Source organism: Anastrepha ludens, chromosome 3, assembly GCF_028408465.1.
Source record: "Anastrepha ludens isolate Willacy chromosome 3, idAnaLude1.1, whole genome shotgun sequence".
NCBI classification, from domain to species: Eukaryota; Metazoa; Arthropoda; class Insecta; order Diptera; family Tephritidae; genus Anastrepha; species Anastrepha ludens.
Genome location: NC_071499.1, coordinates 36,108,903 through 36,125,159, shown reverse-complemented (window position 1 = coordinate 36,125,159; position 16,257 = coordinate 36,108,903). Strand labels below are relative to the sequence as shown.

Sequence of the window (16,257 nt, the reverse complement as noted above, 5' to 3'; positions counted from 1 at the left end):
CATCACAAATGAGAATCTTCATGCTCTCCCAAATAACAAATCCACTAATGTGGAAATCAAAAAGAGAATATGCAACTGGTTTGACCTCACGTTACGCAAAGACCTCAGCAACATAGCAAAAATGGTCTTTGAATGGAATCCACAAGGGAAAAGAAATCGTTGAAGCCCAAAGAAGATGTAGGTGCGGACGTGAGCAACTCGTTTCCTGGAGTCAAATTAGGAACCATCCGTATGATAGAAGCTATGCTCTAATTAAGAGCGACGCATCTTCTAAATTTATGCATTCAATTTTGAATTTTTACTGTTTGTTTACTTTTAAGAAGTTCCAAGGAATAAATATAGATTTATTTAATTAAAAGCTAAGAATTGAAAGTAAGTATTGTGCGGGTAAAAACTCTTTCAAAAATTTGTCTATTTGTCGTTTGGTACTGGGGATACTAATATCGGAATATTTTCGAAGTAATCCAAGGATTAGTACTAGCTAGAATGGGGTTTTCGGAACCTGGAAAATACCAAATTTCAGGATCCCGAGTAGGTATCAACCTTATAGAATTTGTAATATTTCATTTGATAAGATAATTGTTTTTAGTTCTACCTTTTTAGATAGGTGACAACCCTATTGGAAAATACCATGTTTCTAAATCAAAGGCTACTCCAATACTTTTAGTTTGATACCCATTTTTTATATTGTCGGAGTTGCCCTTCAGGTCCGTATTTTGCTACATGTTGTGACAGTTAGTCAAACTCTTCTAAGAGCAAATATTATCTCCACATCAGAATCATTGGTATATTGTTGCGACCGACTATACTGAGTGTCCCATCGTCTTTGCAGCTAATAATTTTCACACCGCTGAAACATCCTACAGCATCGAAAGCATAGGCAACTTGGTGAAGAGGGTTTCTAGCAGCTTTATTTCGACGGCCTTCCAGCGCTTCTGTGACAGCCGTCCCAGCGGTTTACTATGGTCGACAAGCGCCACGGTCAGATGTTGTTTGGCAATCTATCTCACCATCCCCTTTGCGTTGGAAGTAGTTGGCTTTACGTCTTTGCGCCTTTTCTTCGTCACTGTCTTGCTTTCGCTTTTGGTTGAGCGCTGCCTTTTCTCGGCAATATGCTGCTCACCCTGGTTTGCAAGCTTCGTGTCTGATGCCTTATAACCTCCACTTTCCACTTCCTCCTTCGCCCAAGCCAACAGTTTCCTCCTCCAACAGTTTTCCTCTCCTCATGCTGGACTTGCTACTAGGTCGGTCGCAAATCTCGATAGCAACCTTATAGCACAATTTCGCCTTTAACCCTGAGCCTTTTACGGAGAGTGAAGTAGTGCGTCTTCATCCTCTGTGTTTACGCTCATAACGCTTTTATGGTCCGAGTCTTGAAGGACTAAGTAAGGTACCGTCGCGTCGCAGAGCAGATTTAGCTTAAGGTTTGGTAGTAGAGGTACAACCGCTGTAACCTGCTCCCATTACAGTAGAGGTGTGGCCGCTAGTGACACACTTGTAAGCTCGCTGCAGACGCGGATGGTAGCATCCCTGTCCTAGTCTCTTATTTTTTGCCCTCCATGTTGGTTCTTATGTCGGGGATTTCTACCCTGCATCCATGCGGAGAATTAGCTAAGAGAATTTCTGCCTGTCTTACCTGTCTGCCTGTATATGATAATTTACACAAAATATGTACAAATGCTGGTTAAAACAAGAGCCCAGGCTTGTGTCGTCAGCTTAGAATGCAAATACCAAAAGATTTCAGCATATCAATCCATTACCAAATTTATTTACCAGTTTGTAGAATATCAAGCCGTTTACTGCTTCAATGCATCCTATCGCATTATAAACCTTTACTTATATAAGTGGGACTAGATAATAGTAATATACCTTAATTTGAAGTTTGATTCTTTCCTTTTCCTGATTGAGTTCATATTGACGCGTAAGATTTCAATCGATTGGTTAAAAGGTAGGCAAAGACAGGAAAAAGTTTTTATTTATGTTTGGGAGAAAAATCAAAATACAGCAAAACTTTCCCAGTACTTTTCCACTACGAAAATATATACACATACATGCGTGTACTTTTCTCCAAAGAAAAGAAAAGAAATGGATCTTTTCACCTAATGCGAGCTGTCAAAAGCCAGTCGAAATGGATAGCACTGAAGCGTTTATTTTTGCATTAGCGTTTTGTAATATTTCAAACACTTCCAAATTGTATATACGCAAGTTGTTACACATATACAGGGTGATGCAAATAAAGGTATGGGCTTTAAAAATTTAATGAAATTAACAAAAATTTATTTAACTTTGGTAAATTTGAGCGAAATTTATTTTTATCGAAATATTTATATTTAATCAAAAAATAATTGTCACACAAATTACGCGATTCTGGTAATTTATAAAAATACTGTAAAGAAGCAAAGTGGGGACACTGTAAAGCCCACATTAAATTGTTAAATTGTGCGTTTGTTTTGACGTCACGATAATCAGTGACAGAAGGAGACTCCTGGTTGCGGAAATTTGTCAACGTAGCCGTAGAGAAGAAAAGGCAGCACAGCGAAAACTATTTTTCATGAACAGATAGTTTGGGCAACTCTGCACTCAATTAAGTTAAAAAATAATAAACTTGAAATAAGTTTGTTAGTTTTTGTAATCTGTTTTGTTACTTTGTTGTATTATGGCTCAAGAGCAGAGCGTCGTACGACATTGACCGGCAGTCAACATTTTAAGGTGAAAAAGCTGCCATATTTTATATAATAAAACTGAATATTTCTCAAATTTGTATTTTCCTTTCGTGAATTTTGCAACGCAAAATCTATTCCACATACTGCGAATATGTAGCCGTTTCCCTTGTGAAATTCACAGAAAGACCGCAATCTGTAAGTCAACACATCCAAATCTTTGCACTCACACGCTTTCTCCCTTCTCTTTTCAGAAAATCAAATTCCAGCAGCTGGCTGAGTTTTATGGTAATACAAACTGCAAGCTAAGTTATAGAATTCTATGCACTTCAGGTTGGTTGAAAATTATTAGCAAAAATATACAATAAGAAAGACAGTTTTTAAATGAATTAAGTTTTATTTTATGCAATATAATCTCCCTCAACCTCAATGAATTTATTCAAATGTTGCTCTAGTAATTTTATGCCATCGCTTTATTGAGCTGCAAATTCCTGTTGCACAACTTTATGTTGAATTGTCAACGAATGCGAACTAACTTTCGCGCATAGTTTTTCCATGAAAAATGCCTCCGAAAAAAATTCTACCGGATTTTTTGGACAGTTACGATGAAAAACGAAAATCTTCATGCTCTCACAAAAAACAAATCCACTAATTTGGAAATCAAAAAGAGAAAATGCAACACGTCACGTAAAGAGAAAAGCAACATAGCAAAAATGGTCTTTGAATGGAATCACAAGGGAAAAGACGTAGGTGCGGACGTGAGCAATTCGGTCCCTGGAGTCAAATTAGGAACCATCCGTATGATAAAGGGTGTTTTTTTTAGAGGTTAGGTTTTCAAGATGAAATAAAACGTATATAATTTAATGTTATGGCCAAGAATTTAGCTTTATTATAAAGATAAGGGTTTGCCATTATGTTTTAAAAATGATTTCGGGCAAGTGGCCGCAGCAGCTGGCTCGAATAAATTCCAGCCGAGAGGCCCAATTTTCGACCACTTTTTGCAGCAATTGGGGCCGTATGTCAGCAATAACGCGCCGAATATTCTCTTCCAAGACGTCAATCGTCTCGGGCTTATCTGCGTAGACAAGCGCCTTCACATAGCCCCACAAGAAATAGTCCAGCGGTGTTATATCGCACGATCTTGGAGGCCACGCCACAGGTCCACGGCGCGAGATAATGCGCTCACCAAAAGTTTCCTTCAATAAATCGATTGTTGCGTTGGCTGTATGGCATGTAGCGCCGTCTTGTTGGTACCAAAGGTCGTCCACATCAACATCGTCCAATTCAGGCACGAAAAAGTCATTAATCATGGCTCTATAGCGCTCTCCATTGACTGTAATATTATGGCCGGCTTCAGTTTTAAAGAAATATGGACCAATGGTTCCCTCTGCCCATAGAGCACACCAAACAGTGACTTTTTGAGGATGTAACGGCGTCTCAGCAATGGCTTGTGGATTATGTTCACTCCAAATGCGACAATTTTGCTTATTGACATACCCATTCAACCAAAAGTGAGCTTCATCGCTGAACAAAATTTTCTTGTGAAAATCGGGATCGGTGGCCATCTCGTTTTGGGCCCATTCACCGAACGTGCGACGCGCTTGATGGTCGTTCGGCTTCAATTCTTGCACGAGTTGGATTTTGTAAGCCCGCAAACCAAGATCCTTCCGCAAAATCTTCCATAAAGTGGATGGGCACATCTCGAATTGCTGCGCGCGATGGCGGATGGACTCATTCGGGTCTTCTTCGATACTCTGCTCCACAGCAGCAATAGCGTCTTCGGTGCGCACTGTACGATGTCTCTGAGGATGCGTATTATCCACTAGAGCAAACGTGGTGCGAAACCGATCCATGGTTAATCGAATTAGTGACTTTGATGGACGATTATGTCGACCGAATATTGGACGCAGCGCACGATGCGTCCCGCGAATCGAACCATTATTTTCGTAATAAATTTGCACGATTTGCAAACGTTGTTCAGGTGTAAGTCTATTCATTATGAAATGGCAAACCAAACTGAGCATAAATCAAGTGACAGCTGTCAAAAATACCATCTACGAAAAAAGTAGTGCCAACTTGAAAACCTAACCTCTAAAAAAAACACCCTTTAGAAGCTATGCTCCAATTAAGAGCGACGCATCTTCTAAATTTATGCATTCATTTTTGAATTTTTACTGATTGTATGCTTTTGAAAAGGAATAAATATAGATTTATTTAATTAAAAGCTAAGAATAGAAAGTAAGTACTGTGCGGGTAAAAACTCTTTCAAAAATTTGTCTATTTATCGGGTTACTATGGTGCAGAAGAAGCGCCACGGTCAGATGTTGTTTGGAATCTAACTGGCCGTCCCCGCTGCGTTGAACGTTGTTGGTTTACGTCACCGCGCCCCGTCTTTGCGCCTTTTCTTCGTCGCCGTTTTCCATAAAAATATGGAGTACTCATTTCCCTGTGGCTCAATGCTCCCCCGCGGAACAATAGAAATTAATAAAGGGTGGTTAAGTTTTAAGGGCCGGTGTTGATTTTGAATAAAATACAATTTTTTTAGGAAATTATTGTCATTACTCTTTATTATTATGATAATATTGGTATGGCTTTGATTACGTATGGATCAAAATATGGACCAAATGGCCCCGGCGGCACACCCTCATCCGATGGTCCAAATTTCATCCTTTAGCTCTTGAATTGCTGCTGGCTTATAGACGTACACCTTTGTTTTCAAATAACCCCAAAGAAAGAAGTCCAACGGTGTCAAATCACATGATCTTGGTGGCCAATTGACATCGCCGCGACGTGAGATTATTCGGCCATCAAATTTTTCGCGCAAAAGAGCCATTGTTTCATTAGCTGTGTGACAAGTGGCACCGTCCTGTTGAAACCACATATCGTCCACATCCTTATCTTCCAATTCGGCAATCACTCTTAGATTATCATTTCCAAATGCGGCAATTCTGCTTATTGACGAATCCAGTGAGGTGAAAATGTGCCTCATCACTGAAGATGATTTTCTTCGAAAATTGGTCATTCACTGTTGCCCGTTTTCATAATAAGCTTGAATAACTTTAACGCGTTGCTCGATTATATCTTTTCCTGATTCAAATTGAATTGGTCTGAAATTGAAAAATGTCAAATGAATTGCAGAAAAAAGCTTGACCTTAGGTGTGGTTTACATTCAACATCGGCCCTTAAAATTCAACCACCCTCTATAAGTACAAAGTATATTTCCTTCTGGTGTCAGCAATTTCCTTTCTAACCAAATTTAGATCTTGTCAAACAGCTGTATGTATTGTGTTTGCTCCTCGATTTCGTGTGATGTAGCCCTTTTTGGACATCCACTACGTACTTCATATTCAACGCTCGTACGACCTCATTTAAACTCTAAACCACGTCGAGATACATATAATTGAAATCGAAAGAGTAGATTCTTTTAAAACTTTCATTATTTTTTATGCTGCTGGCGAATCAACCAAAACAAAGAATTTTATGACGGCCTGATATTTGATTTTTAACACACTTTTATTAGGTCGGGTTGTATGTACAATATGTATGTACCATATGTATGTATGTATGTATGTATGTATGTATGTATGCATGTAACGGAATCTTTGAGCTTAATTTTCACTGGCTTCTAAAAATCTGATCGACTTGAAATTTTGCACACCTATCAAGGACCGATGACAATGCAATAATTTGATAAAAGTTTTCCATTATCCTTATTAGGATTGCCAGGATTAATATTTTCTTTTTTTACCTGTGGGCAAAAAGTAAGGTGAATTTGGTTGTAAAATGAAAAATCTTTTTTTATTCTTGTAAATCAGTTTATCAGGCTCCCTCCACGAAATAAGTTCTTCATCCCGATTACTTCTTTATCACGGCCGATAACTGCATAGCTTTAGACTCACAGTCGATAAGAAAGGAATTAAATATAACACGAATATATCGCATCATTAATTCACTGACTGCAATGATAACAATAATTTTCATTCATAATAAACAAAAAATAGTTTAAAGAAACTAAAAAACACACTTTTTTGCTAATCGAACTAAAAAGTAGAAAATAAAAAATAGTTTAAAAAAACTAAAAAACACGCTTTTATTGCTAATCGAACTAAAAAGTAGAAAATAAATTTTAATGACAAAGAGACCTATAATGAAGTAATAGCAAATCGAACGATCAGTCATAGTCAACTACCTCAGAACAGAATTATAACAAAAATTAAGATACAAATAGAGCAATTCAAATTAGAGTTAAAAGCGTGGGATCCTTGATATAGTAAATATTACAATCATTCTATTGGCAACTACCTATGTACAGAGGGTTATGAAAGTGAAGCAACGTGCATCCCACGCTTTTAACTCTAATTTGCTATTACTTCATTATAGGTCTCTTTGTCATTAAAATTCATTTTCTACTTTTTAGTTCGATTAGCAATAAAATCGTGTTTTTTAGTTTTTTTAAACTATTTTTTATTCCATTATAAAAATAAAAAGAAGTTCACCGACGCGCCAACTTCAAATGGCTTATAAACAAAGAATGTGGCATCTAAAATTTTTATTTTTCTACGGGTTAGTATCTGTTGCTTTTAATAAAAATCATTCAGATATAAATACCTACTCGAGTGTACTCGACTGGGTTGAAGAACAGTTGGGAAAGTTCACTTCTAAATTTAAAGTTTATTCGGCCCCTCAGAAATACATTTTTTGAGCTCACTAAAAATCGCTGAAATGGGGTTTTATCACTTAAATTACTATCCGATTTTCAAAAGGGGGAAAAGAGATTCATTATTTATGATTCATTATTTAAAACTGTAAAACTGTTTTGCGGTCGATCTTTAGGTCCTGGGCGATGTTACGACTACTAATATCAATTTTAATTACTTCTGTGATTTTATCGACGTTTTCATTTACATTAAAAATGCCTGAACAGAATCGATGAAACTAAAATTCAACGTTATTGGCTAGTACAGTATCGGCATCATTCACAATTTCAGCGGACTGACTTGCATTTTCGCCTTTATCAAAAAAAAAAAAACCTGTAAAATGTACTGAATTTTCTCTTTGTTGACTTCCATTGTTAACACCCTGTAACTCACAGCTGAATGAAATAAACAAAAAACAGCAAAAGAATTTTCGTAGTGTGAAATGTCACCTTGACAACGAGCATAAAGTTTAAATTGTTTGATCGATAGTTTATGCGATATCGATCACTACAGCCAGCTACCGAGAAAATAATGAATTTATTTTTTCCCAAACTAATATTTTTTTCTGATATTTCTCTGAGTTCTGAAGTTTTTTTTCATATAGTCGGGGTTTTTCAAAATTTGTACGCCGGTAAAGTAACCTTTCTTTGAAAATTTGAAGAAAATAACTAACAGGTAAATAGCGGTCTTCACAGGGAGAAGTGCTCTTCCCTTTTTTTGTGGAACCTAGTGGTGTACCAGAATCTTATTAAACTTGGGGATAGCGGCCCAAAACTGACGGCATTTGCTGACGACTTAGCTGTTGCCATCTCAGTGTCCTCAAATGAGGAGTGAAATATTCACAAGTACGCTTAGAGAGATTTGCAAGTGGACAGAACAGATCGGACTGGAAGTACCTATATCCAGATAAGACAGACTAGAAGTACAAGATTCCAAACTGGTCACATCCGAGGCTTGGAGGAGTTAAGTTGATACCAAAAACATCGACTAAATACTTAAAGGTCATTGTGGATAGTAAACTGACATGAAGATTTAATGTGGAAGAAAGACCAAAGAAAACCTCTAATGCCTTATATGCGTGCAGAAGAATGCTCGGTAAGACTTGGGGCTTATCATCTCGATTCATATATTGGATATAAATGGCGTTAGGTATTAGACCAATAATGCTGTATGGTTCGCTGGTATGGTGATAAAATGATGTAAGAATGACAAAAAATTGCAGAAATATGTGAAACCAGCGCTATGAGCACAACTCCAAAAGCAGTAATAGAAAGACTTCTCGTTCCGCATCCAATCAAATTAGTCGTAAGAAATTCAGCGAAAAGGGCTTTTTGGTCACAGTTAAATTTTTTTTTTTTGTTCACTTCTTTCGGGAGCATAGGACCTCGACAAGACTCTTCCATCGTACACGGTTCTGTGCTGTTGTTTTTACACCATCCCATGAGATATCTGCTCCCTTGCGGGTTTCAGCGCAGTGCCATTCTCGTGATGCTCTCTGGTGGTTTGGTTTAAACAAGTAAACTTTGGCAAGAAGCCTAGTTTTTTAATTGAATGGAATTGCTGACAAAAGTGTTAGGATCCGACTTCTACGCATACAACTCCTTTACAGATGAATCCAAAGCGACAGAAAGAGTAGGATCCACAGTTTAATCTCCAAAAGTCTTCCAGGCTTACTAACCATTGCAGCATATTTCAAGCTGAGATCTCTGTTGTGATCAAAAGAGCTAAATTAGAGTTGGAATTTACTCCCCTCGACTCTCGCACAAACATGTTTATCGATAGTCAGGCTGCTTTTAAAGCAATGATGCCTGTAATGCCTAGCTCAGAATGCGTGCAACACTGTAGATCCAAATTGAACGAGCTCTGCGAGAATATACAGGTAATAATTTACTGGGTACCAGGCTACATGGTAATAGAGGGAAATGAGAGAGTTAAGGAGCTTGTTAAGGCAGGCACCCCCTTACCTAGAATGAGTACGTCGAACATATCTCCTTTAGTCTCAGTTTGGAATACAGAACTAGACGAGGAACGAACTCTGTAGCCACAGTCTATGTGGGAAGCCTCGATCACCCACAGGATTGCCGAAATAATGCTACGAACTTGCGAACACGAAAACAATCAAAGTAAAACATTGTTTGGAGTACTGACGGGATATTATCTCACTCTATATCTCTCAGATAAAATGGGATTGGTCCAGAACGACGCGTGCAACTTTTGTGAAGAAGAAAGGTGTACGTTAGAACATCTCCATTGCTGATCCCTGCTCTAAGCAGAACTCGATACAATTGCCTGGGATCGGTACACCTTTTACCTCTAAAGGATATTGCTGACAAAAGTTTAAACAGTTTATTAAAACTCGCAAAGACTTGTATCATGAACTACGGTTCACACGACTTCTTACCCTTGCGGTTCATGTGATATCTATTCAGATCAGCCAGATATACCTAGCTTAACCAAGTATAAGAAATGAATATCTGATTTTTCATTTGACATTTGACATTTGATTTGATTTTTCATAGCATGAGACGTAAAGTGCCGCCTAGTCTAGAATACAATCATTTTTGATTACAATTTCTATAGGGACATAACCTTTGCTATGCGACAACTCCTTCTGGGGATGATGAAACGTGTGAAATTCAATTCAAAAAAGTACAAAAAGCCGTGACAATAAAATGAAATTATTTATACTCGAATTTGCATTCGAAATTCTGTCAAATATAACATTCCTTGTTGTCATATTTTCATATTTTCTATATGAAATCAAATCTCAAGTCATAAAAGATGAAACATGGCCTCGGCGCTAACATAAAAGGATTTCACGTCCAAAAAAAAAAAAGAAATGAAAAATGATATTTCCCACAATTGTCGTAAACGACGACGAAGAAGCACATATGGAGTACATCTGCACACACAAGTAAAGTACGCCGAGTTATCCTTTAGCTACAGAAAAATACAGAAAGGTCAACCCTTCTTGCCAAATTTCCCAATCGTTAGCATATCACCACTTTCGTTGCTATTTGCGGATGCGAGGAAAAACAGAAATCGTAAATTGTTTGTATTCACCCTTTTACACAAAGAATATGAAAAGCTGCAAGGAAAAGCATTAGGAAGAAATGAATGCGTCTAACAATCTGAATATGCCAAGATTGAAAGTGTTTGAAGTGTGACAAAATGAGAAATGGGAAATGACAAAATCAACGCATCAGTGCACGCAACTCGGCTGGCTTGTGACAGCTCCGACAGGGCGATGAAAACATTGGTCTACTTTGAAGAAACAACTGTGGAGTATATTGCAGATATGTACACCCATATACATATATGTAGGCGTGCATGTATGTATGTCGGTAAAGCACTTACGCAGAACTTTTTATTGCATTTCATTTTACTTTGCTGGTCTTGAAAGTGATAATTCGTTCTTGCTAGGGATGCCAATATTAGCGGAAACTTTTCGGATCTCGGGATTTTGGGATTTGTCCCGTAATTCAACTTTAGACATAATGTTTTCCATATGAGTAAAAATTCAATTAATGAATTTAAAATTTAAGGCAAACTGAGTTAACAAATCACAAATTTTTTCAAACAGACAAATTGTAAGTAATAATATATATTTTTTACATCCTAAACAATAAGTTATTGGGTTGGGGAATAAGTTTGTAGAGTTTTTACCGAAGACTCTTATTTAAACAAAAAGCAATTACAAAGAGTGGTTAAGTTTTAAGGCCCGATGTTGAATGTGAACCACACCTAAACGTCACATTTTTTTCTACATTTCATTTGACATTTTTCAATTTCAGACTAACTCAATTTGAACCATGGAAAGATACACAATCGAGCAATGCGTTAAAGTTATTCAGGCTTATTATGAAAACGGGCGTTCAAATCTAAATGCGTATCGCGCACTTCATCTTCAGTGATGAGGCACATTTTCACCTCAGTGGATTCGTCAATAAGCAGAATCTCCGCATTTGGACGAATGATAATCTAAGAGTGATTGCCAAAAAACCAATGCACCCACAAAGAGTGACTGTTTGGTGCGGTTTATGGGCCGGCGACATCATTGGGCCGTATTTTTTCCAAAATGAAGCCGGCCAGGCAGTTACTGTGAATAGTGTTCGCTATCGTGAGATGATAACGAACTTTTTATGGCCCGAATTGGAAGATATGGATATGGATGATTTGTGGTTTTAATAGAACGGTGCCACTTGTCACACAGCTAACGAAAGAATGGCTCTTTTGCGCGAAAAATTTGAAGGACGAATAATCTCACGTCGCGGCGATGTCAATTGGCCGCCAAGATTATGTGATTTGACACCGTTGGACTTCTTTCTTTGGGGTTATTTAAAAGAAAAGGTGTACGTCGATAAGTCAGCAACAATTCAAGAGCTAAAGAATGAGATAACTCGGCACATTAATGGCAACCTCAATTAAGCCTCAGCGTCATCGAAAATTTGGCCATACCAGTATTATCATAATAAAGAAAAATAACAAAATTTTTGTAAAAAAATGTAGTTTATTCAAAATCAACACCGGCCCTTAAAACTTAACCACCCTTTATATCAATAAGAAAATATTTTATATATGCGCCGTTGGCGTTTACAGCCTCTTCCCACCTTCCGACCACTTTCTTGATGGTGTTTCGCGAACAATCGCCTGGTCTGGTGTCAAAGAAGTTGTTAAGCCCGGTTTTAAGGACCTCTTTGCTATCGAAGGTATCGCACTTCATATGGTTTGACAGGGAGCTAAAAAGGAGGTAATCGTTCGGTGAGAGGTCTAAAGAATACGGCGGATGATGAAGGACCTCCCTCTCGAGCTGTTATTGTTGTTGTTGTAGCAGTAACTTTGCCCTGTCAGTGTAGTGTAAATCACCGGCCGTCTTCGTCTAGCTCATCCAACGGTAGGCCCAGGAAACTTGCTGTTTCGACAGGTTGGATCCAGAAGGAGAGGGGTGTTAGATGAGTGCGTTTGATGGGGCATGTGAAATGGTGGTAAGTGTTGTGCGGGGTGCCTTCACATGCCGGACATATGTTAAGTATGTCGGGGCGATTCTGGATAGGTAGGAGTTTAACCTGCTACAGTATTCAGAACGTAATTGTGCCTAGGTTAAGCGGGACTCTCGGGGAAGTTGGAGCTCTTCGACTACAATGGGTGGTGGTTGGACTTCGATGACGGCAATCGGGGGTCGGGAGCTTAAGAAGGTGGTAAGAGTCTCCCGATGGATGTCGTTAATTGTCTGTCTGTACACTGTCCGACCCAGTAATTGTCCGTATGTTTCGTCCTGGATCTCGTCCGCGTAATTGAGGAGGTACCCCCTGGTGTGTTTGGGAGGCGGCTCAGGCTCAAGCAGGTGTCTGCTTGGATGGGACCTGCTGTAACACCCTGAGAGGAACTGCTTGCTGAGTAATTTATTATGCTCCTTTACAGAGAGCATATGGGCCTCGTCGTGTAGATGTTGAATTGGGGACATCAAAAGACATCCTTTCGCAGTCCTAATGGCAGTGTTTTGACCAGTGTACAGCTTTGTCCATTGCGAATTACAGGTTACAGGCGAATTACATATCTTTGCTTTTGCCCCAAGTGCTGCCGGCAGGCGATTCGAGGACCTGGTTGCTATTTTGGACTTTAGTGGCAATAGCGGTTGTATGCGCTGAGAAGGAGAGCCAACTCTCGAAGGTACCTCCCAAGATCTTCCAGTCGGAATTGGAGGGTCGTCGACTTTTACCATAAGTTGCAGTTTGACCTCCTTTGTCCAGGTGGTGAAGAGGGTCAGCGTGGACTTCGTGGGGGAAAGTTGTAAAGTTGAAATAGCACCGGCGAATGATGACCACTGCAGCCCTGGCGGGAGTGTCGACTGTAAAATATCATTTAGTAGCGTGGCGTGGACAGTTTTCTCGCAGGGGCGGTTTTGGTTAAGCCTGCAGCTTATCTGAGTGTTAATGACGGGTAGGTGCTTGACTATCTTTCGGAATTAAGAGAGAACGCAGGTTCGAATCTCGGTGGAACACCAAAATGAAGAAAAACGTTATTCTAATAGCGGTCGCCCCTCGGCAGGCAATGGCAAACCTCCGAGTGTATTTCTGCCATAAAAAAGCTCCTCATAAAAAAAATCTGCCGTTCGGAGTCGGCTTGAAACTGTAGGTCCCTTTATTTGTGGAACAACATCAAGACGCACACCACAAATAAGAGGAGGAGCTCGGTCAACCAGCCAAACAGCGGTGTAGCTGGGCAATGTAAAGCTCCTTGTTGACCGTGGTATTCTTTTCGAGCATTTCCTAGTGCATCATGCCTTTCCAGTCCCCTCGAACACATATCATGATCTTCTTTGGATGAAGATCTGGCTTGACTCTCAGCCTTGGTGTATCTGCTGGAATCACCCACTTCTGTCTTTGAGCTCATGAGGCACCCAGCAACCCAGGCTCCCAATTTTTCTGGTTTGGTGACGTTCCCCTTGTAAAAATAATTTGAGACGTTCTTGATCGAATTCAGATGGCTTTCCACTGCGGGACGTGACATCGACGTCGAAGTCGCCCTTTTTGAACTTTGCAAACCATTTCCGCCCTTTAGACTCGCTTATGACACCTTCTTCATATACGTCGCAAATATTCCGGGCCATATATCCACGGATCATTTCATAGACAAGCCGAATTGAGTGAATAGTTCTTCCATTCTCAGGCGATTTCGATTCGATAAGTTCACAACAACACTACAATCAGGTAATGCTCTGAAAAACTAAGGCAAACTGTAGAAACTAAGAGCAAAATGTACAAATTTAGGTTGTACTCTTTTTGATCCGTTTAGAATGAAAGCTATATTATTATCCATATTATCGAAGCGTACTCAAGCTTTGAGTGAACCAGGGCATTGTAGAGTATTTCTCTAGTAGAGAGAGTGTTAAAATCGATATCTGTGCAGGAATGTTGAGTTACTATAAACCTTCGGAATTAGATAAAAAATTAAGGGTATGTAGATTGGAGGGCCTTTTTCCAATAGGGGGTTTTGACAGATCACGCGTGACTACTGCCAAACTATTATTTCCCTCAGTCATGGCTGAGATTTTGGAAAGGTCACTGGCTGTACTGTTCTGCCACTTGCAGACTCCGAGTCAATTCTGACAAAACGGAGCTGGAGCTATTTACCAGAAAATATAAACCTCCACCCTTTCGACCTCCCAAATTAAACAATCACGTTCTCCCGCTCTCATCGGAAGTTAGGTATCTTCGAGTAATACTTGTCTCCAAACTCCATTGGAAGCTACATATTGAAAATCGGGGAGGGCTATAATAACATTAAACTGGGGAGAACTGAATGCATTGGCATAGCCGGCGCATGTAATGCCCCAGCGCTGCCCTGAATGTTCTTTTGTACTTACTTCCCATCGACTTTTCCGTCATTTCCATCGCAGCTCAAAGTGCAATGAGGTTAAAGGAAATTGGCCTCTGTAGGCAATTCCTCAAGGGACATGGTAGCATTTTCGGGCAGTTAACACCGTATTTCTCCGAACTTCGTATAGATATCTCTACCCGCGAAGAAGAGTTTGAAGGTCGTGCTAGGGCAATCTTTCCAAATAGGCAGGATTGGATCGGAGGGAAAATCTACACCGAAGCTTGCCCCTCTCTCTTCACCGACGGTTCCAAAATAGAATCGGGAGCCGGAGCAGGGTTTTCTCTAATTCGGCCAATTAGTCTATCTCCTTTAAACTGCCAAACACTGCTAGTGTTTTTCAAGCAGAAGTCTTTGCGATCCTGCAGGCGTGCAAAATGCTTAGGAAACGCGGGAGCGATGGAGATATTAACATTTTCTCCGATAATCAAGCCGCGATTAGGGCTCTGACGACGCCTGGGTGCAGAATGAAATTAGTAAACTCCTGTAAGGAGGAGATAAAATCTCTTGGGTTGGGACGTAACATTTCTCTAATCTGAGTTCCAGGACATAGGAACATAGAGAGAAATGAAATTGCTGATGAGCTTGCCAGGAAGGGAACTGAAATGATCTCATAGACCTCCTACCCGGTCATCGGCATCCTCCTGACAGTTGTTAAAAGGGAAATGCACAAATTATTTTCAGGAAAGATGAAAAAAAAAAAGGGAGATCCATTTCTTCATGTGCTATTTCCAAAAGACTTTTGGTCCCAATACGATATACGAAGAACTCAGAAAGTCCTTTGGACTCCTCGCCATTCAGTTTCCAAACTCGTAGCTGTGTTTACCGGTCACTGAACGATCGGCACATACGCGGAAAAGCTAGGGTTACCATTCAACCCCCATTGCAGAAGCTGTAGGGGCCTTTCAGAGAAGGAGACTGTAAAGCATTTTCTCTGTATATATATATCCGGCAGCTAAACGACTAAGGTCACTGGGTGCTCCTTTCTTCGAGAGCCTTCGGCAGTGCGCCAACCTAAATCCAATCAATCCCCTCCATTATATCAATAGCTCTGGTTGGCTATAGATATCTGCCTCTGAGGTCTCTTAATGGTATAAAAACGGCGCTTTAGTGCTGCTAGAGGAGTGCCAGACCGGCACTTCAACCATTTCACCACCTATCTACTGCCAAACTAAATACATAATCTTTTCACTGCAATTTAGACTACCATTCTCAATAGAGTAAATTTCTGTCGATCAAGTCACTCGAAAAGGATCTATTCTACTGCCAGTCGCCATTTGCAATAAGGATGTCTATGATTTTATTAATTGTTTATTGTAATCAAATTTTATAACGAAGAAGTTTTAAATTTTCCAATTCCATATTAAACATTTTCCGCATCCCGAAATCAATCGAGGATTAGTAGGATTTCCAGGGCCTTAAAAATACCTCGTTATCGGGATTCGCATCCCTAGTTCTTACACAAACCAATACATTTCTTACTTTGTCCACACATCCCAGCATCCCTTGCCATCTAACTAGCA

At 39.6% G+C, this 16,257-nt stretch overlaps 1 protein-coding gene across 3 annotated transcripts in view; it reads left to right on the top strand.

Moving 5' to 3' along the window:
* The window catches only part of LOC128857414 (allatostatin-A receptor-like), a 123,850-nt gene that overhangs the window by 33,936 nt on the left and 73,657 nt on the right, over positions 1-16,257 (top strand). For 2 of the 3 annotated variants that reach the window (XR_008453938.1, XM_054093172.1), the window contains exon 2: positions 2,915-2,993. The exons of the other annotated variant lie outside the window; for it this stretch is intronic. The gene's annotated coding sequence lies outside the window, so the exon portion shown is untranslated. The remainder of the gene's footprint in view (positions 1-2,914; positions 2,994-16,257) is intronic. 3 annotated transcript variants of the gene reach the window in all.